This window comes from Pristiophorus japonicus, unplaced genomic scaffold (assembly GCF_044704955.1).
Source record: "Pristiophorus japonicus isolate sPriJap1 unplaced genomic scaffold, sPriJap1.hap1 HAP1_SCAFFOLD_986, whole genome shotgun sequence".
Classification (NCBI taxonomy): Eukaryota; Metazoa; Chordata; class Chondrichthyes; family Pristiophoridae; genus Pristiophorus; species Pristiophorus japonicus.
The window spans coordinates 1-14,039 of record NW_027254915.1 but is presented as its reverse complement, the minus strand read 5'-3'; positions in this window follow the sequence as shown (position 1 = coordinate 14,039).

Sequence of the window (14,039 nt, the reverse complement as noted above, 5' to 3'; positions counted from 1 at the left end):
AATATAAAAAGGAGTTAGAGATTTCCAATAGCTTAATGAATGCTGTGTTAACCATAATTAGCTGAATGCCAGTTCAGTAAATTATGGTTCACACTTCATTTGAATTTCTGCATACAAGATGGAGTTTCAGGTGCCAGTGTCTAGGACAGAGTTAAACAGGCAGAGGCAACAATGATATTCTGTGCAGATTCTATCAGCGCACAGTATTGAGTTGCAGTTGCCTGTTCATATTCTTGTCAAAAACTGAAAAAAAAAAATCAAAACAAAATTCCTGCTTGTATAGAACTGACAGCAATAGTAATGTTGGTCATGATCAGCATCACAAATCCACACCATTCTTCAAGCCAGCAGATCCACAATCATGCCATGGCCACCTTCAGTCGGACTCCAATTCTTGAGCAGGTTGCAATGCAATCAGATTTAAAAGATCGTCAAGGGAGAAGTTTAAACAAAAAAAAAAACTTCAAAACATCTGGTGGAAACTGCAAATTTGATTTATTTCAGTAATAATTTTAATAAAGGTTTTGGGACAAAATTAAGTGTCCCGAACCATGTGCTGTGGTGCTGGAAAGAGCAAAAGCTTGTTACATTCCAGTATTCACTGAAAAGGACACCTCTGCCTCTCTTTCTTTCATGCAGTACAATCTAGGCTTGGAAACTTTGTGGCTAACTTATATGCAGTAGTTATGCTATGAAGATAAACTGCTCAGCAAATTTAACACAACTTTACTGCAGTGACAGCATCTTCCCAGAATATGCTGCCTGAAGCAAAACGAATGATGAATAAAAATATAAATATGTTTGGACTTGCATTTGAGAGCAAAACACAAGAGGATGTGAGTGAGCTATTGAAAATGGCTTTTGAAAATAGGTAGCGCTCTCATTTAGAACAGAACGGGAGGGGAAGAAAATCAAGGTGGTGATTCCCTTTAAAATGAAGCAGAAAACCTTTCCCAAAATGAATCTCAGAATCAACATCCCCCATGAGATTAAAAACTCCAAATTGAGAATTATCTGAGCTCAAACTACTTTCCAGATCAGCATAATAGGTGACCAAAGGTCATTGCTGTGTGGTTTTGGACAACTGCCAATCAGTGCAACCAAGTTTTTGCAGTGATTTTTGACCTTGAATGTAGCTATTGCACTTTTGTAACTGTATGGTGCTATTTTAACCCCCAGATTGCTGAATAAACTTAGGAAAATAGACAAAAGCTCAGAAAATGCACAAAGGGCCCATCTGGAGCCTCATAAACTGTACACTTTCTGCAATCTGGGAATTAAATATAACATATTTAACACTATGGGCCCAAGTTTCGGCCTCAGTTGCTCCTGATTTTTTGGAGTAACTGGCGTAGAAAGGAGTATCTTAGAAATTCAAATTCTCGGCATTTAGTTTGCTCCAGTTCTAGTCAGTTAGAACAGTTTCACTTTGGAACAGAATTTTTTTTTCCCCAAAGGGGGCGTGTCCGGCCACTTACACCTGTTTTCAAAGTTTCGGCAGTGAAAACTTACTCCAAACTAACTTAGAATGGAGTAAGTGAAGATTTTTGTACGCTCGAAAAAAACCTTGTCTACACTTTAGATCAGGCGTAGGGAATGGGGCGAGGGGGGTTTAAAGGGAAGTTTACAAACATTAAACACTTCAGTTTTACAAATAAAGAGCCATCATCAATAATAATAAATGATAAAAACATCTATAAAATCAAAAAAAAATGTAAGAAATAATTTTTTTTAAAAATCAATAAATAAAACATTTTCTGCTTACCGACTGCAGCACTGGGAGCCCTCCAACAGCATGCTGGGATCCCCCCCGCCCCCCAGTGTGCCTCTATCTCTGTCTGTGTCTCTGACAGCGAGGGAGGGAGGGAGGGAGGGAGGGAGGGAGGGAGACACCGGGCCCAAGACTTCGAGCTTAGACTTACCGGATTGACAGGTAGGTGGCGTCGGGTCCGGAGCGCGGATCAGGGCAGAGGGGGGGAGGTCGGGAGCGGGGGAAGCGGAGGTCGGGGGAGTGGGAGTCAAGTCGGGTCCGGAGGAAACAGGAGCTGGGCGTGGGAGGAGCCTGATCCACGCAGCCCCAGTGAGCCCATTCGGCCAGGGCTAGGGGCTGCGTGCTTTGGGCCCCTCCCACACAGTTTTGGGCGCCTGGAGCTACTGCACATGCGCGCCCACTGTAGCGCGCATGTGCAGAGGTCCGGCACTGTTTTCAGCGCAGGGACCTAGCTCTGCCCTCTACAGCTTTTGCTGCGCCGCGCTGAGGGCCAGAGGACCTGCCGGGAGCCAGAGAATCTGGAAGTTTTTTTAGGCGCACTTTGTGGAGCGAAAAACGGGCGTCCAGGTCGGGGCTGCGCCGTTCTAGGCACGGCCCGAAACTTGGGCCCCAAGAAAGTAATGTTATTTTGCAACCGAATTCGACTGAAACCATTGTCTATTGGATAATAGCAGCAAAGGTCAGAGATACAGGTTTCCATTAAAAGTGCACCATTACTAGGATTTCCCCATGAGGGAGCAGAAATACCCAAATAAATTAAACGGGCCAACTTTTACAGTGCAATATGGCTTAATCAATACAGAATTTTAATAAAAATTGGGCTGCACTTTAAACACACACTCTTCATGAATTATACACCATTCCACAGACTAGGTCAGATGACCTTCTCTTGACCATTGACAAACTGCTCTATAACAAATCTGGCTATATCCTAAGGCCTTCCTTCCATTCTGGATACAGTTTTGTTTAACTAAATTCAGGAGCGTTTCTATTGAACTTAAACTAAACCTGGATGGCACTGCACCTTTTACTGATCTTACAGAATGTTATTAAGTGGTACCACTGCACTCTTCATGTGCAGTTCTCATCTTTCACTCAGTTTTAAGTTGCATGGTATGTGTGTTGGCCAATCTAAAATTACTTTTATTTAAAAAATAATTTGTAAATTCTTCTAAGACTTGAAAAGGGGCTATAAGTGTTAACCATGGCTAATTCTTTCAAACAAGTATTAATGGAATGCTAAGCATTTTTCAGTAGCTGGGTGTTTTTATACAGCAGCTTTCCAAGTCAAGACTTTTAATGAAAGACTAATGTGGCAGTAAACTAAAAACATGCTGGGTAACAACTGTTTTGTGAAGTTTCCAAAACAGCAGCATTGACTTGGACATCAGTTAATATTTTTCAAATAACTACTTTAAAAGCAGTATTTTTTTTTAATAAAAGAAAATGTGTATCAATACATTAAATTTGTGGCAATAGAACTCCTTTGATCTCCATTTCCTATCTGTCTGCAGCCTCCGCTAATACTACAAGAACCGAATTCAGTGTCACCATTGGAGATCAATTCAGCTGTGGATGATATACGAATTCTGAGACACTAAAAGATGGTGCATGGGAAAAATGTTATGGGTTACTTGGTTATGCCTGTCCCGACAAATAGATGAACGAGTAATTTTATCTCTTGTATATATGGATCAACTGAAAGGACTTGCTTATTAATTGACTGTTTTCTCCTCACTCAGCTGCCAATACAGTGGCATAATATAAATTTACAGCCTGTGCTACTGAACATGAATAGCAGAGCTAGCCAGTTCCAGAAAAGTTCTCACATTAAGTTTAAAAATGTCACAGTGTAGCAGCCATGATTCACTTCTGCTTAGATTATGCTGCAATAGCTCTAGCTTAATATCAGAAAGTAATCTGCATTCCACCTAAATATATCTCTCGGGGACGAAACATCCTGTTGGTTTTATGCACTTGCTCCAAGGATGGATAGCAAGAAATTTGTGCTTTATTCAGCATATATTTGTATGTAACAAATAAATATTTTAATCTCAGCTTGTATACTGTACTTTTCTTTTTTTTTTAAATGTACATAAGTAATTGCACTGTGATTTTTCTCCAGGCTAAGAATGATGATTCCCACCATTAGATAATGTATCTAACTTTTACTAATATTTCCTTAATCGACAACCTAACAATTCTTAAATGTTCACACCTCATTACGGCCTCTTCTTGGTGTGGGGATTGTCAGGTGTAAATCCAAATGTGATCCTTTTGTACATCAATCCCAATCTTACCAGCAATGTAAGGAATCTGCCTACAGGCATTATTTTTTTAAAAAAGCAAATGAAAAATACTGAGCAAGTGTAAGCTCCAGAAATTTTAGTGGAGGGAGGCCAGAATGAGGATGGATATTTAAGAACTGACAATGGAGGTATTAGCGAATATTATGAATATACTGTACAAGGGAGTACAATGTTAAAAATCATAGCCATTCTAGAGAAAAAAACATGGTGCGGCTACTTTATGTGCAGAGAATTTTCTTTTGGAGAAAAAACACATACGCTACACAGTCAGGGACCAAAACGACCACCCGCCTTCCTAGTGTAGGCAAATATGAATTAAGCACTCATCGCTTACTACCAGTCTTCCAACAAGCATCAGACTGGTTAGCCTGACATCGGTGGTGGGGAAAATATTGGACTCAATCATTAAGGATGAAATAACAGCGCATTTGGAAAGCAGCGACAGGATCGATCCAAGTCAGCATGGATTTATGAAAGGGAATTTTTTGAGGATGTAACTAGTAGAGTGGACAAGGGAGAACCAGTGGATGTGGTGTATTTGGACTTTCAAAAGGCTTTTGACAAGGTCCCACACACAAGAGATTAGTGTGCAAAATTAAAGCACATGGTATTGAGGGTAATGTATTCATGTGGAAAGAGAACTGGTTGGCAGACAGGAAGCAGAGAGTAGGAATAAACGGGCCCTTTTCAGAATGGCAGGCAGTGACCAGTGGGGTGCCGCAGGGTTCAGTGCTGGGACCCCAGCTATTTACAATATACATCATGATTTAAAATGAAGGAATTGAATGCAATAGCTCCAAGTTTGCAGATGACACTAAGCTGGGTGGCGGTGTGAGGAGGATGCTAAAAGGCTGCAGGGTGACTTGGACAGGTTAGGTGAGTGGGCAAATGCACGGCAGATGCAGTATAATGTGGATAAATGTGAGGTTATCCACTTTGGGGGCAAAAACAGGAAGACATCATCATCATCTGAATGGTGACAGATTAGGAAAAGGGGAGGTGCAACGAGACCTGGGTGTCATGGTACATCAGTCATTGAAGTTTGGCATGCAGGTAAAGCAGGCGGTGAAGATGACAAATGGCACGTTGGCCTTCACAGCTAGAGGATTTGAGTTATAGGAGCAGGGAATCTTACTGCAGTTGTACAGAGCCTTGGTGAGGCCACACCTGGAATAGTGTGTTCACTTTTGGTCTCCTAATCTGAGGAAGGATATTCTGGCTATTGAGGGAGTACAGCGAAGGTTCACCAGACTGATTCTCGGGATGGCAGGACTGACATGAGGAGAGACTGGATCAACTGGACGTATCCACTGGAGTTTAGATGAATGAGAGGGGATCTCAGAAACATATAAATGGAAGAATGCTCCTGTTGCTGTGGAATTCCAAAACCAGGGGTCACAGTCTAAGAATAAGTGGTAAGCCATTTAGGACCGAGATGAGGAGAAACTTCTTCACTCAGAGTGGTTAACCTGTGGAATTCTCTACCACAAAGTTGTTGAGGCCAGTTTGTTAGATATATTCAAAAGGGAGTTAGATATGGCCTTTATGGCCAAAGGAATCAAGGGGTATGGAGAGAAAGCAGGAAAGGGGTACTGAGGTTGAATGATCAGCCATGCAGGCTCGAAGGGCCAAATGGCCTGCTCCTGCACCCAAGTTCTATGTTTCTATGTTTCATCCCGACATTCGCTCCCTGTCCCAGAGGGGATACAAAATCAGTGCATTTGACATTAAGTTATTAAAAAAAACATTTTAGTTAGTATGAACAGAAATGCTCTTAGTCTTGCATGAGTGCGCATCTCTAGTAATGTTACAAAATATGCTGATGACATCAAGTTTACTAATTTAATTTAAGAAGACTGGTGCATTTAATGGGACAAGTTAAGGAATGGCAAATGGATCTTTACTATGGATAAAATAGAAGGTAGTTCACACTGCTTTAGGAGATATGACATTTATGCATCTAAATCGCTTCAATTAATACAAGTAGAGGAAAAGAATTGTGTGAATAGCCCATTCACTAAATGAAGTCAATGTAAGACTATTAGAAATAAGATAAAATAAGGACTAGGAACTATCACAAGGGTGCTGATTAACTACTTATAATCCACTAATAAGGACATTTTTGGAACACTGGAGTAGATCTTCTTGTCTTGACACTCAATTTTCATTCATTGCATTGCAATCTTACATTGGCATTGAATCGGAACAGTTGAGCCCACCATGTCTTTTGGGGCCGGCCATAATTATATGTTTAATACGAGATCTTGGCTGGGATTAAAGGAGAGTTGCTTTCATTCTGCATGAAGACAGACATCAAATTAATGTTTCCAAATCACAAAGGTGAGCTCACAAAGCAAGCTCCCAATAAAAATATCTGAATGGTGCAAGTTCATTTACTGACTCGCAGTAGGATGAGCACATGGACATCACTTTGTGTGCTCTTCAAATTTCAACATCTGAACACTAGGGGTCAAGTTTCGGCCTGAGTTGCTCCTATTTTTTTGGAGCAACTAGTTCAGAATGGAGTATGTTAGAAATTGCAATTCTCGGCCTTTAGTTTGCTCCAATTCTAGTGAGTTAGAACAGATTTTTTTTTCCCCTCAAAAGGGGCCAAGTCCGGCCATTTACACCTGTTTTGCAAGTTTAGGCAGTAGAAACTTACTCCAAACTCACTTAGAATGGAGTAAGTGTAGATCGAACAAAAAATCCCCAAAAAAATCAAAATAAATAAAAAATTATTTCTACTCACCAACTGGAGAGAGGGGCAGAAGGCGGGGCAGAAGAGGGGCAGGCGGGGCAGAAGAGGGGCAGGCGGGGCAGAAGAGGGGCAGGCGGGGCAGAAGAGGGGCGGGCGGGGCAGAAGAGGGGCGGGCGGGGCAGAAGAGGGGCGGGCGGGGCAGAAGAGGGGCGGGCGGGGCAGAAGAGGGGCGGGCGGGGCAGAAGAGGGGAGGGCGGGGCAGAAGAGGGGAGGGCGGGGCAGAAGAGGGGAGGGCGGGGCAGAAGAGGGGGGGGGCGGGGCAGAAGAGGGGGGGGCGGGGCAGAAGAGGGGGGGGCGGGGCAGAAGAGGGGGGGGCGGGGCAGAAGAGGGGGGGGCGGGGCAGAAGAGGGGGGGGCGGGGCAGAAGAGGGGGGGCGGGGCAGAAGAGGGGAGGGCGGGGCAGAAGAGGGGAGGGCGGGGCAGAAGAGGGGAAGGCGGGGCAGAAGAGGGGAAGGCGGGGCAGAAGAGGGGAAGGCGGGGCAGAAGAGGGGAAGGCGGGGCAGAAGAGGGGAAGGCGGGGCAGAAGAGGGGAAGGCGGGGCAGAAGAGGGGAAGGCGGGGCAGAAGAGGGGAAGGCGGGGCAGAAGAGGGGAAGGCGGGGCAGAAGAGGGGAAGGCGGGGCAGAAGAGGGGAAGGCGGGGCAGAAGAGGGGAAGGCGGGGCAGAAGAGGGGAAGGCGGGGCAGAAGAGGGGAAGGCGGGGCAGAAGAGGGGAAGGCGGGGCAGAAGAGGGGAAGGCGGGGCAGAAGAGGGGAAGGCGGGGCAGAAGAGGGGAAGGCGGGGCAGAAGAGGGGAAGGCGGGGCAGAAGAGGGGAAGGCGGGGCAGAAGAGGGGAAGGCGGGGCAGAAGAGGGGAAGGCGGGGCAGAAGAGGGGAAGGCGGGGCAGAAGAGGGGAAGGCGGGGCAGAAGAGGGGAAGGCGGGGCAGAAGAGGGGAAGGCGGGGCAGAAGAGGGGAAGGCGGGGCAGAAGAGGGGAAGGCGGGGCAGAAGAGGGGAAGGCGGGGCAGAAGAGGGGAAGGCGGGGCAGAAGAGGGGAAGGCGGGGCAGAAGAGGGGAAGGCGGGGCAGAAGAGGGGAAGGCGGGGCAGAAGAGGGGAAGGCGGGGCAGAAGAGGGGAAGGCGGGGCAGAAGAGGGGAAGGCGGGGCAGAAGAGGGGAAGGCGGGGCAGAAGAGGGGAAGGCGGGGCAGAAGAGGGGAAGGCGGGGCAGAAGAGGGGAAGGCGGGGCAGAAGAGGGGAAGGCGGGGCAGAAGAGGGGCAGGCGGGGCAGAAGAGGGGCAGGCGGGGCAGAAGAGGGGCAGGCGGGGCAGAAGAGGGGCAGGCGGGGCAGAAGAGGGGCAGGCGGGGCAGAAGAGGGGAAGGCGGGGCAGAAGAGGGGAAGGCGGGGCAGAAGAGGGGAGGGCGGGGCAGAAGAGGGGAGGGCGGGGCAGAAGAGGGGAGGGCGGGGCAGAAGAGGGGAGGGCGGGGCAGAAGAGGGGAGGGCGGGGCAGAAGAGGGGGGGGCGGGGCAGAAGAGGGGGGGGCGGGGCAGAAGAGGGGGGGGGCGGGGCAGAAGAGGGGGGGCGGGGCAGAAGAGGGGGGGCGGGGCAGAAGAGGGGAGGGCGGGGCAGAAGAGGGGAGGGCGGGGCAGAAGAGGGGAGGCGGGGCAGAAGAGGGGAAGGCGGGGCAGAAGAGGGGAAGGCGGGGCAGAAGAGGGGAAGGCGGGGCAGAAGAGGGGAAGGCGGGGCAGAAGAGGGGAAGGCGGGGCAGAAGAGGGGAAGGCGGGGCAGAAGAGGGGAAGGCGGGGCAGAAGAGGGGAAGGCGGGGCAGAAGAGGGGAAGGCGGGGCAGAAGAGGGGAAGGCGGGGCAGAAGAGGGGAAGGCGGGGCAGAAGAGGGGAAGGCGGGGCAGAAGAGGGGAAGGCGGGGCAGAAGAGGGGAAGGCGGGGCAGAAGAGGGGAAGGCGGGGCAGAAGAGGGGAAGGCGGGGCAGAAGAGGGGAAGGCGGGGCAGAAGAGGGGAAGGCGGGGCAGAAGAGGGGAAGGCGGGGCAGAAGAGGGGAAGGCGGGGCAGAAGAGGGGAAGGCGGGGCAGAAGAGGGGAAGGCGGGGCAGAAGAGGGGAAGGCGGGGCAGAAGAGGGGAAGGCGGGGCAGAAGAGGGGAAGGCGGGGCAGAAGAGGGGAAGGCGGGGCAGAAGAGGGGAAGGCGGGGCAGAAGAGGGGGAAGGCGGGGCAGAAGAGGGGAAGGCGGGGCAGAAGAGGGAAGGCGGGGCAGAAGAGGGGAAGGCGGGGCAGAAGAGGGGAAGGCGGGGCAGAAGAGGGGAAGGCGGGGCAGAAGAGGGGAAGGCGGGGCAGAAGAGGGGGAAGGCGGGGCAGAAGAGGGGAAGGCGGGGCAGAAGAGGGGAAGGCGGGGCAGAAGAGGGGAAGGCGGGGCAGAAGAGGGGAAGGCGGGGCAGAAGAGGGGAAGGCGGGGCAGAAGAGGGGGAAGGCGGGGCAGAAGAGGGGAAGGCGGGGCAGAAGAGGGGAAGGCGGGGCAGAAGAGGGGAAGGCGGGGCAGAAGAGGGGAAGGCGGGGCAGAAGAGGGGAAGGCGGGGCAGAAGAGGGGAAGGCGGGGCAGAAGAGGGGAAGGCGGGCAGAAGAGGGGAAGGCGGGGCAGAAGAGGGGAAGGCGGGGCAGAAGAGGGGAAGGCGGGGCAGAAGAGGGGAAGGCGGGGCAGAAGAGGGGAAGGCGGGGCAGAAGAGGGGAAGGCGGGGCAGAAGAGGGGAAGGCGGGGCAGAAGAGGGGAAGGCGGGGCAGAAGAGGGGAAGGCGGGGCAGAAGAGGGGAAGGCGGGGCAGAAGAGGGGAAGGCGGGCAGAAGAGGGGAAGGCGGGGCAGAAGAGGGGAAGGCGGGGCAGAAGAGGGGAAGGCGGGGCAGAAGAGGGGGAAGGCGGGGCAGAAGAGGGGAAGGCGGGGCAGAAGAGGGGAAGGCGGGGCAGAAGAGGGGAAGGCGGGGCAGAAGAGGGGAAGGCGGGGCAGAAGAGGGGAAGGCGGGGCAGAAGAGGGGAAGGCGGGGCAGAAGAGGGGAAGGCGGGGCAGAAGAGGGGAAGGCGGGGCAGAAGAGGGGAAGGCGGGGCAGAAGAGGGGAAGGCGGGGCAGAAGAGGGGAAGGCGGGGCAGAAGAGGGGAAGGCGGGGCAGAAGAGGGGAAGGCGGGGCAGAAGAGGGGAAGGCGGGCAGAAGAGGGCAGAAGAGGGAAGGCGGGGCAGAAGAGGGGGAAGGCGGGGCAGAAGAGGGGAAGGCGGGGCAGAAGAGGGGAAGGCGGGGCAGAAGAGGGGAAGGCGGGGCAGAAGAGGGGAAGGCGGGGCAGAAGAGGGGAAGGCGGGGCAGAAGAGGGGAAGGCGGGGCAGAAGAGGGGAAGGCGGGGCAGAAGAGGGGAAGGCGGGGCAGAAGAGGGGAAGGCGGGGCAGAAGAGGGGAAGGCGGGGCAGAAGAGGGGAAGGCGGGGCAGAAGAGGGGAAGGCGGGGCAGAAGAGGGGAAGGCGGGGCAGAAGAGGGGAAGGCGGGGCAGAAGAGGGGAAGGCGGGGCAGAAGAGGGGAAGGCGGGGCAGAAGAGGGGAAGGCGGGGCAGAAGAGGGGAAGGCGGGGCAGAAGAGGGGAAGGCGGGGCAGAAGAGGGGAAGGCGGGGCAGAAGAGGGGAAGGCGGGGCAGAAGAGGGGAAGGCGGGGCAGAAGAGGGGAAGGCGGGGCAGAAGAGGGGAAGGCGGGGCAGAAGAGGGGAAGGCGGGGCAGAAGAGGGGAAGGCGGGGCAGAAGAGGGGAAGGCGGGGCAGAAGAGGGGAAGGCGGGGCAGAAGAGGGGAAGGCGGGGCAGAAGAGGGGGAAGGCGGGGCAGAAGAGGGGAAGGCGGGGCAGAAGAGGGGAAGGCGGGGCAGAAGAGGGGAAGGCGGGGCAGAAGAGGGGAAGGCGGGGCAGAAGAGGGGAAGGCGGGGCAGAAGAGGGGAAGGCGGGGCAGAAGAGGGGAAGGCGGGGCAGAAGAGGGGAAGGCGGGGCAGAAGAGGGGAAGGCGGGGCAGAAGAGGGGAAGGCGGGGCAGAAGAGGGGGAAGGCGGGGCAGAAGAGGGGAAGGCGGGGGCAGAAGAGGGGAAGGCGGGGCAGAAGAGGGGAAGGCGGGGCAGAAGAGGGGAAGGCGGGGCAGAAGAGGGGAAGGCGGGGCAGAAGAGGGGAAGGCGGGGCAGAAGAGGGGAAGGCGGGGCAGAAGAGGGGAAGGCGGGGCAGAAGAGGGGAAGGCGGGGCAGAAGAGGGGAAGGCGGGGCAGAAGAGGGGAAGGCGGGGCAGAAGAGGGGAAGGCGGGCAGAAGAGGGGAAGGCGGGGCAGAAGAGGGGAAGGCGGGGCAGAAGAGGGGAAGGCGGGGCAGAAGAGGGGAAGGCGGGGCAGAAGAGGGGAAGGCGGGGCAGAAGAGGGGAAGGCGGGGCAGAAGAGGGGAAGGCGGGGCAGAAGAGGGGGAAGGCGGGGCAGAAGAGGGGAAGGCGGGGCAGAAGAGGGGAAGGCGGGGCAGAAGAGGGGAAGGCGGGGCAGAAGAGGGGAAGGCGGGGCAGAAGAGGGGAAGGCGGGGCAGAAGAGGGGAAGGCGGGGCAGAAGAGGGGAAGGCGGGGCAGAAGAGGGGAAGGCGGGGCAGAAGAGGGGGAAGGCGGGGCAGAAGAGGGGAAGGCGGGGCAGAAGAGGGGAAGGCGGGGCAGAAGAGGGGAAGGCGGGGCAGAAGAGGGGAAGGCGGGGCAGAAGGAGGGAAGGCGGGGCAGAAGAGGGAAGGCGGGGCAGAAGAGGGGAAGGCGGGGCAGAAGAGGGGAAGGCGGGGCAGAAGAGGGGAAGGCGGGGCAGAAGAGGGGAAGGCGGGGCAGAAGAGGGGAAGGCGGGGCAGAAGAGGGGAAGGCGGGGCAGAAGAGGGGAAGGCGGGGCAGAAGAGGGGAAGGCGGGGCAGAAGAGGGGAAGGCGGGGCAGAAGAGGGGAAGGCGGGGCAGAAGAGGGGAAGGCGGGGCAGAAGAGGGGAAGGCGGGGCAGAAGAGGGGAAGGCGGGGCAGAAGAGGGGGAAGGCGGGGCAGAGAGGGGAAGGCGGGGCAGAAGAGGGGAAGGCGGGGCAGAAGGAGGGGAAGGCGGGGCAGAAGAGGGAAGGCGGGGCAGAGGAGGGGAAGGCGGGGCAGAAGAGGGGAAGGCGGGGCAGAAGAGGGGAAGGCGGGGCAGAAGAGGGGAAGGCGGGGCAGAAGAGGGGAAGGCGGGGCAGAAGAGGGGAAGGCGGGGCAGAAGAGGGGAAGGCGGGGCAGAAGAGGGGAAGGCGGGGCAGAAGAGGGGAAGGCGGGGCAGAAGAGGGGAAGGCGGGGCAGAAGAGGGGAAGGCGGGGCAGAAGAGGGGAAGGCGGGGCAGAAGAGGGGAAGGCGGGGCAGAAGAGGGGAAGGCGGGGCAGAAGAGGGGAAGGCGGGGCAGAAGAGGGGAAGGCGGGGCAGAAGAGGGGAAGGCGGGGCAGAAGAGGGGAAGGCGGGGCAGAAGAGGGGAAGGCGGGGCAGAAGAGGGGGAAGGCGGGGCAGAAGAGGGGAAGGCGGGGCAGAAGAGGGGAAGGCGGGGCAGAAGAGGGGAAGGCGGGGCAGAAGAGGGGAAGGCGGGGCAGAAGAGGGGAAGGCGGGGCAGAAGAGGGGAAGGCGGGGCAGAAGAGGGGAAGGCGGGGCAGAAGAGGGGAAGGCGGGGCAGAAGAGGGGAAGGCGGGGCAGAAGAGGGGAAGGCGGGGCAGAAGAGGGGAAGGCGGGGCAGAAGAGGGGAAGGCGGGGCAGAAGAGGGGAAGGCGGGGCAGAAGAGGGGAAGGCGGGGCAGAAGAGGGGAAGGCGGGGCAGAAGAGGGGAAGGCGGGGCAGAAGAGGGGAAGGCGGGGCAGAAGAGGGGAAGGCGGGGCAGAAGAGGGGAAGGCGGGGCAGAAGAGGGGAAGGCGGGGCAGAAGAGGGGAAGGCGGGGCAGAAGAGGGGAAGGCGGGGCAGAAGAGGGGAAGGCGGGGCAGAAGAGGGGAAGGCGGGGCAGAAGAGGGGAAGGCGGGGCAGAAGAGGGGAAGGCGGGGCAGAAGAGGGGAAGGCGGGGCAGAAGAGGGGAAGGCGGGGCAGAAGAGGGGAAGGCGGGGCAGAAGAGGGGAAGGCGGGGCAGAAGAGGGGAGCGGGAGGGGAAGGCGGGGCAGAAGAGGGAAGGCGGGGCAGAAGAGGGGAAGGCGGGGCAGAAGAGGGGAAGGCGGGGCAGAAGAGGGGAAGGCGGGGCAGAAGAGGGGGAAGGCGGGGCAGAAGAGGGGAAGGCGGGGCAGAAGAGGGGAAGGCGGGGCAGAAGAGGGGAAGGCGGGGCAGAAGAGGGGAAGGCGGGGCAGAAGAGGGGAAGGCGGGGCAGAAGAGGGGAAGGCGGGGCAGAAGAGGGGAAGGCGGGGCAGAAGAGGGGAAGGCGGGGCAGAAGAGGGGAAGGCGGGGCAGAAGAGGGGAAGGCGGGGCAGAAGAGGGGAAGGCGGGGCAGAAGAGGGGAAGGCGGGGCAGAAGAGGGGAAGGCGGGGCAGAAGAGGGGAAGGCGGGGCAGAAGAGGGGAAGGCGGGGCAGAAGAGGGGAAGGCGGGGCAGAAGAGGGGAAGGCGGGGCAGAAGAGGGAGGGAAGGCGGGGCAGAAGAGGGGAAGGCGGGGCAGAAGAGGGGAAGGCGGGGCAGAAGAGGGGAAGGCGGGGCAGAAGAGGGGAAGGCGGGGCAGAAGAGGGGAAGGCGGGGCAGAAGAGGGAGAAGGGGCGGGGGGCAGAAGAGGGGAAGGCGGGGCAGAAGAGGGGAAGGCGGGGCAGAAGAGGGGAAGGCGGGGCAGAAGAGGGAAGGCGGGGCAGAAGAGGGGAAGGCGGGGCAGAAGAGGGGAAGGCGGGGCAGAAGAGGGGAAGGCGGGGCAGAGAGGGGAAGGCGGGGCAGAAGAGGGGAAGGCGGGGCAGAAGAGGGGAAGGCGGGGCAGAAGAGGGAAGGCGGGGCAGAAGAGGGGAAGGCGGGGCAGAAGAGGGGAAGGCGGGGCAGAAGAGGGGAAGGCGGGGCAGAAGAGGGGAAGGCGGGCAGAAGAGGGGAAGGCGGGCAAAGGCGGGGCAGAAGAGGGGAAGGCGGGGGAAGAGGGGAAGGCGGGGCAGAGAGGGGAAGGCGGGGCAGAGTGGGGAAGGCGGGCAGAAGCGAGGAAGGTCCGGAGGCAGAAGAGGGAGGCGGGGCAGCAAGAGGGGAAAGGCGGGGCAGCAAG